The 15,309-nt window shown below is 42.9% G+C and overlaps 1 pseudogene; it reads left to right on the top strand.

The window, feature by feature from the left end:
- Positions 1–8,107: 8,107 nt before the first annotated feature.
- On the top strand, positions 8,108–9,919 carry LOC145390390 (uncharacterized; annotated as a pseudogene).
- The last annotated feature ends 5,390 nt before the right edge of the window (positions 9,920–15,309 follow it).

A 15,309-nucleotide genomic window follows, 5' to 3' on the forward strand; every position in this document is an offset into this window, starting at 1 on the left:
GTATTTTTATTGAATATAAAAAGACTGGAGACGGCTAAGAAGTGGGAACAAGGTGCTGGAGAGGGCTGCTGGATAAGAAAAAATTGTTGCAAAGTTTTATGAAGCGCCAACACAGGTCTGTAGAAGACTGCTGTGGCTAGTGCTCTGAGGCCAAATGGTTGCTCTGGGTAAGGCTGTCAGCCTAAACACTTCTGCAGGTAACGCTGTGAAACTAGATTTCTGTGAATACGGCTGCAAAGGGTAGGGTGGTATGATTAAGGGCTGGCGTGGGTAGGGGTGTAAGACTATTGACTACTCTATGTAAGGCTGTGAGACTAAGCGTTTGTGTAGGTAGAACTGTGAGTTAGCAAAATTTCGAGGTGTTATTATGGGTTAGTGATAGTATGGCTCTGAGACTTAGGGTTGATGTGAGTAGCGCTAAACTGCTGTGGATATGGCAGTGAGACTATGGATTGTTGTGGATATGGTTCTGACTGTAGGTTGCTGTGGGAATGGCTGATGGTTGATTTCAATATTAAGAGGATAGAGAGGCCTGAAAAAGGCCAAATCTGAGTTGCAGAGATAAATTCACGGGGAAACTAAACGGCTGAGGGAGAGCTTAACGAACTTAATGGACTATTGGCTAGAAGGAGGGGAGCTATATATAGTACATGAGGGGGGGAAGACTAAGGGATGGGGAGAAGGGTTAAAAATAGAGTGAGCGATGGGGTAAGGAGAAATGTGACGGATAATGAACGAAGCATTGCTAGGTTGAGATGCAGAAGTTAGGAAGGGGATTAGATTTTAGAGGGAGAGGTATGACAGAATGAGAGGTAGAAACTAGAGCAGCGGATCGCATATTGTTCGTTGCAACAAATAATTATGTTGGGAGAGGAATTTATATGAGGAGCAGAGATATGAATGTACTTATTTCATTATATTTTTTTACCTCCCACAGTTACAATTATCAGTATTACACTGTCTTCATATTCATAATAACTACAATGAGCTGTATACATATATATCTCAAGCTCGAACACTGAAATTTTAATTTCTTTAGAGTCACACCAATGCACTCTTCTCTCCCTCCCTACTCTCCTGTCCTCAGCATTTCATTATCATATCACATCACATGCTAGGCATTCTTTTTTTTTTTCTTTGCTAAGCTCCGGTGCTACAGCTGACCTAGGTGGTAAAATCTCAGTAACGCATAACATGCTCACGGGAAAATCTTCTATTTCTCAGTATCAACCTAAGTTTGTTTGATGCTTGATAGCATTTTAAATCTATGTTTTGAAGTGCATGGATGGTATTTCAATACGTGATATTTTGGTACCAGTATGTAGGGTAAATGAATGGAGGGTTCATGATGCACTAAAATGAACAACTAAAGTGAAAAGTTGGGGCTAGTGTAAGACGTCAGGCTAGGGTGAGAAGTGTGTGCTAGGTTACGAAGTGAGACTAGAATGAGAAGTGGGGTTAGAATGAGAGGTGGGAACCTGAATGATAGATGGGACTATAATGAGAATCGTGTCTAGAGTATAGGATGTGGGTAAGGATGCAAAGCTGGGGTACGAGAGAGAGGCAGGGGAAGAGTGAGAGATGTGGATAAAATGAGTGGGAGTTAGGCCTAGAGAAAGAGTTGAGACTTGAGTTGGAGGTGGGGTTAAAGTGACAGGTGGAACTGGAAAGAAAGGTGCAGGTGGGGCTACAGTGACAGGTAGAACTGGTGAGAAAGGTGATATCTAGAGTGAGAAAAATGACAAAAATGCGAGATTGGACAAGAGCGAGAGTGGGGACTAGACTGGGAGATGAAGTTAGATTGTGAGTGGGGCTAGAGTGAAAGGTGGGGGAAGATAAAGAGCTTAAATTACTGGATGATTTCTGTGGAGTATAATGTTTAATAGTTATATTAAATAGGACAGCTTAAACATGAGAGAGAGAGAGAGAGAGAGAGAGAGAGAGAGAGAAATGCTTACACATAGGGATAGAAGAAATTGTAAAGGCTTATGGCAAAACAAGACTGGTACAGGTCATTCACTCTACAAACCGGAGCTTTTGTTCTTTCTTTTTTTTTTTTCAACTTATATCTTGTGGTTCAGTGCAGAATAAGGCAGCTTAGGGCTCTAGACCTTTCCGTAAGATTTTTTCCTCAGCAAAACGCATATACTATTGAATACCTCAGTAAAGTCCAGCATTCAAGATGGAGACATGGCCTTTCTTTATGCAAAATTAAAGTGGATGTATTATAATGAATGGAGGCTATAATAGTAAAAGGATTGAGTAGCAGCGATAGTTGGTAACCGCAGGAGACTGTGGGTTGAAGAGAGGGCTGGGAAGTGCTCAGTAAAACTTAAGGAGAGGAAACAAGATAGGGCAACGTAAGATGATGGAAGGTGGCACGTGACGGTGGCAGAAAAAGACAAGGTGGAGATACTGAATAATGATGCAGAGACCGAGGCAAAAGCTGAATACTATCAGGTGATGAAGAGGTATTGGCTGCAGGTAAAAGAGGTGAAAAGGCAGATCTTGTTACTAGATGTGATGGTCGTTGTGGGGGATAAGAGGAAGATGGAGGTGTAGTGAGTGTTGCGGTGGTGATGATGATGGTGATAGTTGACAAGGGTGAGACAGATGCGTAGTGAGTGTATTGGTGATGGTTGTGATGCGCGCAGTGGCGATTTTGGTGTTACTGATGGCGGCAGTGATAAAGTGATGGCAGCACTAATGGTGATAATGATGGTGATGGTGTTACTGATGATGGTGATGGTGATGATAGTGAGTGGTGATGGTGTTGTGGTTGTGTTGGTGGTGGTGGTGTTACTGGTGGCGGTAGCGGTAGAGTGGCGGTAATGCTGCTGGTAGTACTACACGTTGGCAAAAGTTGCCTTCTAGAAGTGTTCCCAGGAATGGGAAAAGAGCTGGAACAAGTTATAGCGTCTCAAGGGAAGGACTTCGAAAAAAAAAATAATAATAGTTATGAAGTAAGTGTTGGTGTTACTGATGGTAGTGATGGTGCTGGTGGTGGTGGTGGTAGTGGTGATAGTGAGGGTAGAGGTCGTGATGATGGAGGTGGTGATAGCTGTGATGATGCTACTGGTGATGAGTTTGAGGGGCGCTGTGGGTTGATAGTGAGTGATGAGGGGGTGGTGGTAAAGGGGACAGACATAAATGTTTCCAGTCCAACACACACACAGGATCAAGGACCTAGCCAAGTGTGTGTGTGTGTGTGTGTGTGTGTGTGTGTGATAGACAGAGAGAGGAGCTCTGTCGGATTTATGAATAAATGTGTATATTTTGAGCACAGTCCTAGGTTTTGTGCGTCCACTCAGTCGCGTTTGCGTCAGTGCGTGCGTGCGTGTTTGTTGATAGCACAATAGGTAATTAAAAGTTAGATCCAGGGCTCTCAAACTATGGGTCGCGAAAGAGGGGTGGTAAGATGAGTTTGAGGGGTCGTGAGATGATTTCCAGAAGAAAAAAATGATGTGACCACATTATATTAGTAGTAGGTTTGGGGGTAGGAAAATTTTTAAGTTATTTAAAACAGCGTTCTGTGTTGTACTCAGTGCTTCACGAAATTTTACAGATGTGGAACGCCCCATCACACACAGCGTTGTCAGGTCAGCAACTTTGTCCTAAAGTCGTTGTTGCCCCCCTACCCCCCCGTACTCGCCAGACCTCGGGCCTTGTTTTTTTCTTTTTTCTATTTCTTCCACAATATTATGTTAGAAATGCAAACCCAGATGATTTGACAACTTACTGAAAAAAATTCAGGAAAAGGTGCAGGAGTCTTTGGACAGGTTGATAAAAGTTGCCTTCTGGAAGTGTTCCCAAGAATGGGAAAAGGGCTGGAACAAGTTATAGCGTCTCAAGGGAAAGAAACAAAATAGATATGAAGAAAGTGATGTTTTTTGTCAACAGTGCTGGAAATACTGTGGTCCCGCCTCGTATATACAGATCCAGCGGCAGGAACCCTGATACCTGGCGTGTCCTAGAGTGGCGGGTAGGGGAACGCCTCATCGATGTACGAGGTACTGTTTAAGATAGCACAGTCCATGGGACCCCCTACAGATATATAGGGATGCACAGAATATACTGAATAAGGTGGCACAAATAGTTTATCTCGCCAAAAATTACTTGGCAGGAAGGCGAGATTACTTGACAGAGTCCTCCTAACCGGACGTGAATTCTACTGGTAACGATTCTACGGTCGTTCCTGTTGGATCATCGGATACTAAGAGACTGGGACACGGAACAAACTGAAATCCATGAAAATCTAAACGTACAGTTTAGGGAAAACTTTCGGAAGATTACGAAGTGGATACCTTAATGACCGAATTAGAAAGCATTAGTTGAGATATTATACGTCTGAGCAAAGTCCCAAAAAAAAGAAGAAAAAGAAAATTTAATTCAGCTCCAAGGCAGCAACCACCTATTTTACTACAGAGGAAGGAAGAATGAAAGAATTAATTGACTTACTGTTGACAATAATCCTGCAGAGAACATCGCTCATTTCAGCAGTGTATCCGGCAATATAGCATTAATTGTAATTAGACTTTGCAAAAGACACATCCTGAAAGTAAAAGTAAAACAAGCATATGCACACACAGATGAAAAAATAAAAAGATTCTGTGACGACATCTACCACAATGTGAAAAATAAAAGAAGAAACCAGATAATACTAAACGAATGGGAAACTTCAGTGCAAGAGTTGGCAAATCCGAAACTGAACAAACATGCATGGGAAAATGTGGGGTAGGAGAGAATAATGTTAGAGGTGAAATGGTGGTAAATATTCTGAAATGTATGAAATGAGAATAATGAACACATCCTACCACCAACGAACAGGGAGAAAATGGACCTGGAGAAGTCCAAATGGAGAAAGAAAATGAAATCGCCGTCACTGTAGAGGATAAGAATAACACGATCATAAGTGTCACAGATATCAACGAAGTAAATATAGAACCTGACCATAGAATGGTAGGCTGCACAGCGAGGCTCAGTTTCACAAGTGACAGAAAAAAGCTGATTAAAAATAAAAATATGTGTCCAATAAGAGTAAGGGAAAACAAAGCCTTCTTTATATTTAAAATAAGAATAAAATTTCAGGCTCTAAGTTGTGTCCAGAACTCTTTTCTCACTCTGCTTGTACGATCTTGTGCTGGTGCATACAAGCACACAATCGCCCACATTATTTTGTACTCCAACTTTTAATCTCATACAATCCTTGACCCAACTAATCCATACTCTCTTATATTCTCCATCAATCCGTTACTCACAACAATACACACTCCTTCTCTTGCTCTCTCATTATCACCTACTCCCGCACATATACCTCATCCATACTCCTACTCTCACAGTTACATCTCTCCATATAGTTTCAGTTAATCCACAGACAGACAGACAGACACACACACACACACACACACACACACACACACACACACACACACACACACACACACATATATATATATATATATGTACAGTATACATACGTATATACTGTATATGTATATATATATATATATGCATAAGTATACATACATATGTGTGTGTGTGTGTTTGAGTGTGTGTGTGTGTGTGTGTGTGGTTTTCGAAAACCGTATTATTAGGGCTTTCACTGGTGTGTGAGTTTGTGTGAATGTTTGCAGGCCTCACGGTCAATGGGGTACAAAGGCTGCGGATGGTGTGTGAGTTTATGAGTGGGCTCGGCCTAATCGTCACTGGGGTACGGAGGTTGCGGCTGGTGTGTGAGTCTGAGTGAGCGGGGCCGGCCTCACGCTGGATAAGGTAGGAGGGTCCCCTGACACTCCATCAAGATAGATTGGCTCCCTACTGGCTTCTGTTTTACCCCTTACAGGAATGGCTACCTCTGTGACTTCGACTTTCCGTGTTTATATATTGAGACTAGATTATTTATGTGTGTGTGTGTGTGTGTGTGTGTGTGTGTGTGTGTGTGTGTGTGTGTGTGTGTGGTCTTGTCTATGTACTATCGGGAAAGCCAACTTCACTACAGAAAAAACTAAAAACTTCTCGATAGAACATTCGTCACACTGCAAGATGAGACAGTGATCCAAAGGAAAAGACACTTCCTCTCTCAGCTCAGTTTCTTTAGGAGATACAACTTGGAACACATGTAGATGCTGTGCATAAAGTGACAGGGATCAGTCTTGTCATTACTGTCATTAGTGTAAACCCGTTTCCCAATTACGGGTAAGGTGACGAGATAAAAACAGAACATGTATAACTTTACAGAAATAAATCAGACCACGAGACACCTCAGACACTGTTGGATTTGTAGTATCCTTTATTACCCGGCAGCGACAGCAGCATCCTGACACAGACCTATATCATGCCTTTCTTAGCCACCACCTGGTATTATGAATCAACAGTAATGGACAGGAGCTGTTATCATTAGAATTATCCACGAAGCCTTACATAGTTTAGTTGTATTATTACCTTATATACCTTTTCCCATTTTTACCTCCTTCTACGTCTCTCTCTCTCTCTTGGTTCCCTGTTCTTCCGCTTCAATAATCTTCCTTCATTTCAGTTGATTTTAGTAACCAATTACCAGTACCTTAATTTTCTTATTTGTATTGAGAGAGAGAGAGAGAGAATCTGAAAATCACCGACATCATATTTAACTTGGCACTATATGAAGCGCGCGCGCGCGCACGCACGCACGCACGCACGCACGCACGCACGCACACACACACACACACACACACACACACACACACACACACACACACACACACACACACACACACACACACACACACACACACACACACAATATGAATACAAAGACAAAGAAAGAAAACTACTAACAGGTGAAAGACAGAAATAAAAATCACTACGAAAAAAATAGAGAAAAACGAGAATGAAGAGAATAACATTTCAGAATATAATTTTGATAAAACTTTATTATGACGTTATTGTGTGAGGAAAAACTAGGGTGTGTGTGTGTGTGTGTGTGTGTGTGTGTGTGTGTGTGTGTGTGTGTGTGTGTGTGTGTGTGTGTGTGTTCAATGATTCTCTCTCTCTCTCTCCATTGGTCTACAGCCAAAACTGGAGAGACTAGTACTAATGACGGTGAGTTATTGATTAGGTAGGGGTTCCTTGGATCTGTTTGGGACTGCTAGGGACTGATGAGTACTTGTAGTCTGTTGGATGCTGTTAGGGGCTAGTGACGTTGCTGGGTGCTGGTGAGGACTGAAGGAAGCGAACAATAAAAATTCAAATGGTTATAAAATGATTTTTGGAGAATGGGACTGTTGCTCTGGGGTAATTCAGGCAGCAGGGGATTGGTGAGGGCTATTCCAGGCTTGATAGGGCAGTTGGGAGCTTGTGTCAGCCGCAGGACTTTACCGAAGGGTACTCTGGGCTGGTGAGGGCTGGTGGGAAATGGTTAGGGCTACAGAGGTCTGGTTAGGTTTGGTAGGATATACCTGGAGACGGTTTGTGGTTGATGAAGCTTTAGGACTAGGAAAATGAAAGCAAATTACACAGGAACTGAAACTGTGTAGACTGATGAGGAATGTGGAGATGAGACTGAGGACTGAGAGTACCTGCACAGGGTTGGGGGGTAGAGTAATGGCTGGGAACTGAGAAAGAGGGTAGGAGTTGAGTCATGGGTAGTTGAGGCAGAAGACATCTGAAGTGGGTTGTGGGCTGAAAAGACGTGGGATCTGGGATCGAAGGGGATGTGGAGGAATGGAGAAGCTACGGGAGTGATGGGGAATGAGCGACAATGAGGGAGGGGGGGAGGGAGGAAGGGGCAGTGTGAGGGATTGTGGAGACCACTTCACCTCACACAACAAAATCCTCACGTCCTTGCTGGCTGTCTTATATACGCTGCCACGAAAGATAGAGAGACAAAGCTTTGTACAGAAGACTAAAGGCCCCCATACACTATCAATCATGATTACGCAATAATGATGATTGCACAAGCATATCCATAGTGTGTGGGTATGACTGAAGGATTGTGCAAATGATTGAAGATGATTGAAGATTGTCCAACATGGTTTGATATTTAACCGTCAAACATGACGCTTGCACAATCATGACTGACGGTGTGTGGCAGTGATTGGGCAAAAACGTCAGTTTTCCACCACCAGCCATGGCGAGTACACGGGACACTCAGGAGTTTTGGCGAGAATTTCTTGAACTGTACCGAGGTTTCCCAGCATTGTGGAAGATCAAGAGTGATGAGTACAAAAACAGAAATTTGAAAGGGGAATTCTATCAGAAATTAGTAGAAAAACTAAAGGAAATAGACCCCAATGCGACCCGTAGTATGGTCACAAAGAAGATCAATGCCTTCCGCTCCAACTACCAGAGGGAATTAAAGAAAGTGTTAGATAGTGAGAAGTCAGGAGCTGGGATCGACGACATCTACAGACCTTCCCTGTGGTATTAAAATGACCTCACATTTCTTCGGGACCAGGAAGTGCAACATGGAGTCTCAAACATGGATAATGAGGGAGAGGGAAACAATCATGAAGATTCATTGGATGACCCAGTAAGTACTAAGTAGTCATGCAAATTTATTTCAACAACAGAACATTGTCAACCATTCCCATATCAAAATAGCATTGTACTTTTTACACAAAACCAACATTACTGACCCGCCATATACTGTACAAAATGTAGGCTAACTCACTCGCATCCCCGATTCCTTGATTCCTGCTATGGTACAGATCCAGTGTTATTGAAATAGTGACACAATTTATCTCTTATATCCTTAGCTGATGAAGTTGCATTGCGTACAGGTGTTGGTGCCAGTGGAAAAGGCTGTCTGTCAGATATTCAATTTGCTTCATTACCCTGCCTAGTAGGCCTAACATCTTCCATATCAAACCCAGCTTCTAAATATGCCTTTACATGTCGTTTGCGCAGGTAGTTATGTAGATAACAGCAAGCCAACACTATTGTTGAAGCTTTGGTTGGACATACATTGATAGTGGATAGAAGACCCCTAAATCGTGATGACATTATCCCAAATGCATTTTCAACAACACGTCGTGCTCGTGACACTCGATAATTGTAAATGTCTTGTGCTTTGGTGAGGTTTCTTTGAGCATAAGGCTTCATTAGGTTGTCCATTAATGGGAAGGCATCGTATCCCACGAAAACATATGGCATAATATCATGACATCCAGGCAGAGAGGTTGGTTGAGGGATGTGTAGTGTATTTTCTTTCAACTGTTTACAAAATTTAGTGTTTGCAAACACACCACCATCGGAAACCCTACCATTTGCACCAACATCTACCATTATAAATTCATAATTGGCATTAACAACAGCCATTAGTACTACACTGAATGTGTGCTTATAATTGTAGTAATATGAACCTGAACCAATGGGCTTGGTAATCTCTACATGTTTCCCATCGATGGCCCCAGTACAATGCGGAAACTGCCATGTCCTTTCAAATGCGTCAGCTACGTCCACCCATTCATCTTCTGTCTGTGGTATCTGTAAACGAGAAGCAGAAATGTGTTCAGCCGATATGCCTACTAGTCTTTTACCCATTTAATATTCCATCCTGACGAAACTCTGTTCCCTTCTGCAGGAACCGAATACATCCCGTGCTGACGTACGTGTTGAAGCACAACAGATGGTGGCAAGCTCATCCAACAAAAAAAGGAAGATAGACGTAGAAGCTAAACGTACTGAACTTCTGTCACTGTCATGCAGTCATCTCCAGCGAAGTGACGACGCCGTTGATGTGCTAGCAAGGAGTTGGGCTCAAGAATTTAGGAACCTGAGTGCCAGTCAACAAATATATGCAAGGAAAGGTATAAATGACTTCATTTTTGAGGGTCGGCTAGGGATATTGCACCGTCAGTTTATCAAGATTAATGAAGGCAGTTTTGAACCAAGTAGGGTCTCCACACATATTCCTGTCCTTTCACCTGACACAGGATGAAACTCTTCCATGGGGATTGATATGCCACCAACCTCTGTTCAAGACCATGTTAATCCCTTTCGTACATATACGTCAGTAAATAATAATGCACAGCATAGTTTCCATCAGTATTGATTTCACAAAGATCCTGGTACTGTAGATAATAATTATGGTGGTGGATGGAAATTTTCAAGTTCAATTGTTGATTTTTCTTTCCAGTTGGCCTACATTGCAGCCTACATGATATTAACCAAGACCTTACCATTGTTTTGTTTACATTGTACAAGGATAATATTAGTACTCATGTTAAATCATACGTGGCATGATTTTTGTATTATTACCCCTACCTTAATACTCTCCTTCAGCACAGAGACAATAGCACTACACATCTCTATGATTATATGTCCCAGGCTCTGTGCAGAGATAGCTGTGGTGAACTTCAGGTCCTCAAACGACTGGCCAGTAGCAAGGAACCGTAAAGTACTGGAAAGCCTTTCACTTGCAGATATTGCATCTCTCAACTTTGTGTCCACCTTCCGTATGAGTGACATAACCATTCCCAGCAAATCAATGAACGTTTCCTTGTCCATACGTAGGAAATTCTTGTAGTCTACAGGAGAAGAGATTACAAGTTCCTGTAGAAGGTTGTCGTGGGTGAATTCATCCCTTTTCTTAAGCCAATCCTTCATCCACATCTTTCTTTTCCTTTTCTTCTTTGGTTCCATGCTCTCTAGGGCAAGGACAATGGCGATACATGCAGCCTCCCTACTCATCTTGACTGGATGGATGACACACGACAACTGACGATTGCAGAATCTCATTTCTAGTGTGTGGCCAAAACCAATGATTGAACTGGTTGCACAATCACCATGATTGTGCAGTCATGACTGGTAGTGTATGGGGGCCTTAAGAGGTGGCAACAAGGGCTGGAGAGGGCGACAAGGTGGTTACAGAGGGCTATAGAATGTAGGTATATATAACGAACAAAAAAGACTGGAGAAGGCTACGGAGTGGCAACAAAGTGCTGGAAAGGGCTGCTGGATAAGAACAAAGTGCGGCAAAGTTTTATGAAGCGCCAACACAGGTCTGTTGAGGACTGCTGTAGCCAGTGCTCCGAGGCTAATGGTTACTGTGGGTAAGGTTGTCAGCCGAAAGACTGCTGTGGGTAACGCTGTGAGACTAAAGGTTTCTGTGAATTGGGCTGCAAAAGGTAGGGTGGTAAGATTTAGGGATGGAGTGGGTAGGGCCGTAAGACTATTGACTACTCTGTGTAAGGCTGTGAAACTAAGGGTTTGTGTAGGTAGAACTGTGAGTTAGCAAAAGTTTGATGTGTGATTATGGGTTGGTGTCAGTATGGCTTCGAGACTTAGGGTTGATGTGAGTAAGGCTAAACTGCTGTTGATAGGGCTGTGAGACTATGGATTGTTGTGGTTATGGTTCTGAGACTGTAGTTTGCTGTTGGTAGGGCTGATGATTGATTTCAATAATAAGAGAAGAGAGAGGCCTAGAAGAGGCCAAATCTAAGCTGCAGAGATAAATTCACGGGAACCTAAACGACTGAGGGTGAGCTTAAGCTTAATGGACAACTGGCTGCAATGAGGGAAGCCATATATAGTACATGAGGGGTGAGGCAGGGGGTGGGGAGAAGGGTTAAAAATAGGGTGGGTGATGGGGTAGGGAGAAGTGTGACGGTTAACGAAAGAAGCATTGCTAGGCTTAGATGTAGAAGTTAGGAAGAAGATTAGGTTTTAGAGAGATGGGTGTGGCAGAGTGGTACGTAGAAACTAGAACAGTGGGTCGCATATTGTGCGGTGCAACCAGTAATTATGTCGGGAGAGGAATTTAGATGAGGAGCAGAGACATAAAAGATGTGTGATTGTTTCGTTTTATTTTTTTTACATCCCTGAAGTTACAATTATTAATATTAGACTATCTCTTCATTCATAATTACTAATGAGCTGTATACATAGGCTATATATCTCAAGCTCCAACACCGAAATTTTAATTTCTTTAGAAAACACCAATGCACCCTTCTCTCCCTCCCAACCCGCCTGTCCTCAGCATTTAATCATCATCTCGCATCACACGTTAAGCATTTTTTTTTCTTTGCTTTGCAAAGCTCCGCTGTCACACCTGGTTGGTAAAATCTCAGTAATGCATAACCTGCTCACTGGAAAATCTTATGTTTCTCAGTATCAACATCTGTTTGTTTGATGCTTGAGAGCATTTAGCGTTTAAATCAATGCTTTGAAGGGCAGTCATGATATTTAAATACGTGATATTTTGGTACCAGTATATAGGGAAAATTATTGGAGGGTTGGTGGTACACTAAAAGGAAGCGCTAAAGTGAAAGGCTGGGGCATGAGTAAGAAGTGTGGCTAGAGTGAGAGGTGTGTACTAGGTTAAGAAGTAAAACTAGAATGAGAAGTGGAGCTGGAATGAGAGGTGGGAGCTTGAAATGATAGATGGGACTATAGTGAGAATTGTGTCTAGATTATGGGATGTGGATAAGGATGAAAAGCTGGGGTACGAGAAAGAGTGAGAGATGTGGATAAAATGACTGGAATTTAGGGCTAGAGTAAGAGGTGAGGCTAGAGCTGGAGGTGGGGCTAATGTGACAGGTGGAACTGGAGAGAAAAGTGATGTCTAGAGTGAGAAAAAGGGACAAAAACGCGAGAGAGCTAGAAAGAGAATGGGGGCTAGACTGGGAGATGAAGTTAGAGTGTGAGTGGGGCTAGAGTGAAAGGTGGGGGAAGAGAAAAAGCTTAACTGACTGGATGATTTCTGTGGAGTATAATGTTTAGTAGTTATATTAAATAGGGCAGCTTAAACATGAGAGAGAGAGAGAGAGAGAGAGAGAGAGAGAGAGAGAGAGAGAGAGAGAGAGAGAGAGAGAGAGAGAGACTTAAACGTAGGGATAGAAGTTAATGTAAAGGCTTATGGCAAAGCAAGGCTGGTACGGGTCATCCACTCTACTTAACGAAGATTTTTTTTTTCCAACGTATTTCCTGTAGCTCGGTGCAGAATAAGGCAACTTAGGGCTCTACATCTTTCCGTAAGATTTTTTCCGCAGCAAAAACGCATTTACTATTGACTAAACTCGTTAAAGTCCAGCATTCAAGATGGAGAAATGGTTTCTTTTTATGCAAAATTAAAGGGGATGTTTTATAATGAATGGAGGCCATAATCGTAAAAGGATTGAGTAGCAGTGATAGTTGGTAACTGCAGGAGACTATGGGTTGAAGGGTGGGTTAGGATGTGCTCAGTAAAACTTAAGGAGAGGAAACAGGATAGGGCAACGTAAGATGATGGAAGGTGGCACGTGACGGTGGCAGAAAAAGACAAGGTGGAGATACTGAATAATGATGCAGAGACCGAGGCAAAAGCTGAATACTATCAGGTGATGAAGAGGTATTGGTTGCAGGTAAAAGAGGTGAAAAGGCAGATGTTGTTACTAGTTGTGGTGGTCGTTGTGGTGGATAAGAGGATGATGGAGGTGTAGTGAGTGTTGCGGTGGTGATGATGATGGTGATAGTTGACAATGGTGAGACAGATGCGTAATGAATGTATTGGTGATGGTTGTGATGCACGCAGTGGCGAATTTGTTGTTACTGATGGTGGTAGTGACAGAGTGTTGGTAGCGATAATGGTGATAATGATGGTGATATTGATGATGGTGATGGTGATGATAGTGAGTGGTGATGGTGCTGTGGTTGTGTTGGTGGTGGTGATGTTACTGGTGGCGGTAGCTGTAGCGTGGCGGTAGTGCTGCTGGTAGTACCACACTTTGACAAAAGTTGCCTTCTGGAAGTGTTCCCAGGAATGGGAAAAGAGCTGGAACAAGTTATAGCGTCTCAAGGGAAGGACTTTGAAAAGAAACAAAATAGAAATGAAGTAAATGATGGTATTACGGGTGGTAATGATGGAGCTGCTGCTGGTGGTGGTAGTGGTGATAGTGAGGGTAGAGGTGGTGATGATGGAGGTGGTGATAGCTTTGATGATGCTACCTGTGATGATTTTGAGGGGCGGTGTGGGATGATAGTGAATGATGAGGGGGTGGTGGTAAAGGGAACAGACATAAATGTTTCCAGTCCAACACACACACACACACGATCAAGGACCTAGCCAAGTGTGTGTGTGTGTGTGTGTGTGTGTGTGTGTGTGTGTGTGTGTGTGTGTGTGACAGACAGAGAGAGGAGCTCTGTCGGATTTGAGAATAAAATGTGTATATTTTGAGCACAGGTCTAGGTTTTGTGCGTCCACTCGGTCGCGTTTGCGTCAGTGCGTGCGTGCGTGTTTGTTGATAGCACAATAGGTAACTAAAAGTTAGATCTAGGGCTTTGAAACTGTGGATCGCGAAAGAAGGTGGTAAGATGAGTTTGAGGGGTCGTGAGATGATTTCCAGAAGAAAAAATGATGTGACCACATTACATTACTAGTAGGATTGGGGGTATAAAAATTTGTAAGTTATTTAAAATAGCGTTCTGTGTTGTACTCAGTGCTTCACGAAATGTTACAGGTCTCGAACGCCCTATCATACACTGCGTTGTCAGGTCAGCAATTTTGGCCTAAAGTCGTTGTTGCTCGCCCCCCCCCTCCCCTCGTACGCGCCAGATCTCCGGCTTTTTTTTTTTTCTATTTCTTTCTCAATAGGCCTATTAAGTTATATTTGCGAACGCCCCATCATACACTGCGTTGTCAGGTCAGCAATTCTGGCCTAAAGTCGTTGTTGCTCACTCCCCCTCCCTCCCCGTACGCGCCAGATCTCCGGCTTTTTTTTTTCTATTTCTTTCTCAATAGGCCTATTAAGTTAGATTTGCAAACCAGATGATTTGACAACATACTAAAAAAAATCCAGGAAAACGTGCAGGAGTCTCTGGACAGGTCGACAAAAGTTGCCTTCTGAAAGTGTTCCCAGGAATGGGAAAAGGGCTGGAACAAGTTATAGCGTCTCAAGGGAAGGACTTTGTAAAGAAACAAAATATATATGAAGTAAATGATGTTTTTTGTCAACAGCTTCGGGAATACTGTGGTCCCCCCTCGTATACTTGTATACAGGTACAGGGGCATGATCTCTGCTACCTGGCGTGTCCTAGGGTGGCGGGTAGGGGAACGCCTCGTCGATGAACGAGGTACTGTTTAAGACAGCACAGTCCATGGGACCCCCTACAGGTATATAGGGGTGCACAGAGTATACTGAACCAACTGGCACAAATAGTTTATCTCGCCAAAAATTGCTTGGCAGGAAGGTGAAATTGACACAGTCCTCCTAACCAGACATGAATTCTACTGGTAACGATTCTACGGTCGTTCCTGTTGGATCATCGGATACTAAGAGACTGGGACAGTGAACAAACTGAAATCCACGAAAATCTAAACGTACAGTGTAGGAAAACTTGCAGAAGATTACG

The sequence above is a fragment of the Coenobita brevimanus genome, chromosome 14, assembly GCF_032717465.1.
Source record: "Coenobita brevimanus isolate Jiangsu-jjx chromosome 14, ASM3271746v2, whole genome shotgun sequence".
In the NCBI taxonomy this organism is placed as follows: Eukaryota; Metazoa; Arthropoda; class Malacostraca; order Decapoda; family Coenobitidae; genus Coenobita; species Coenobita brevimanus.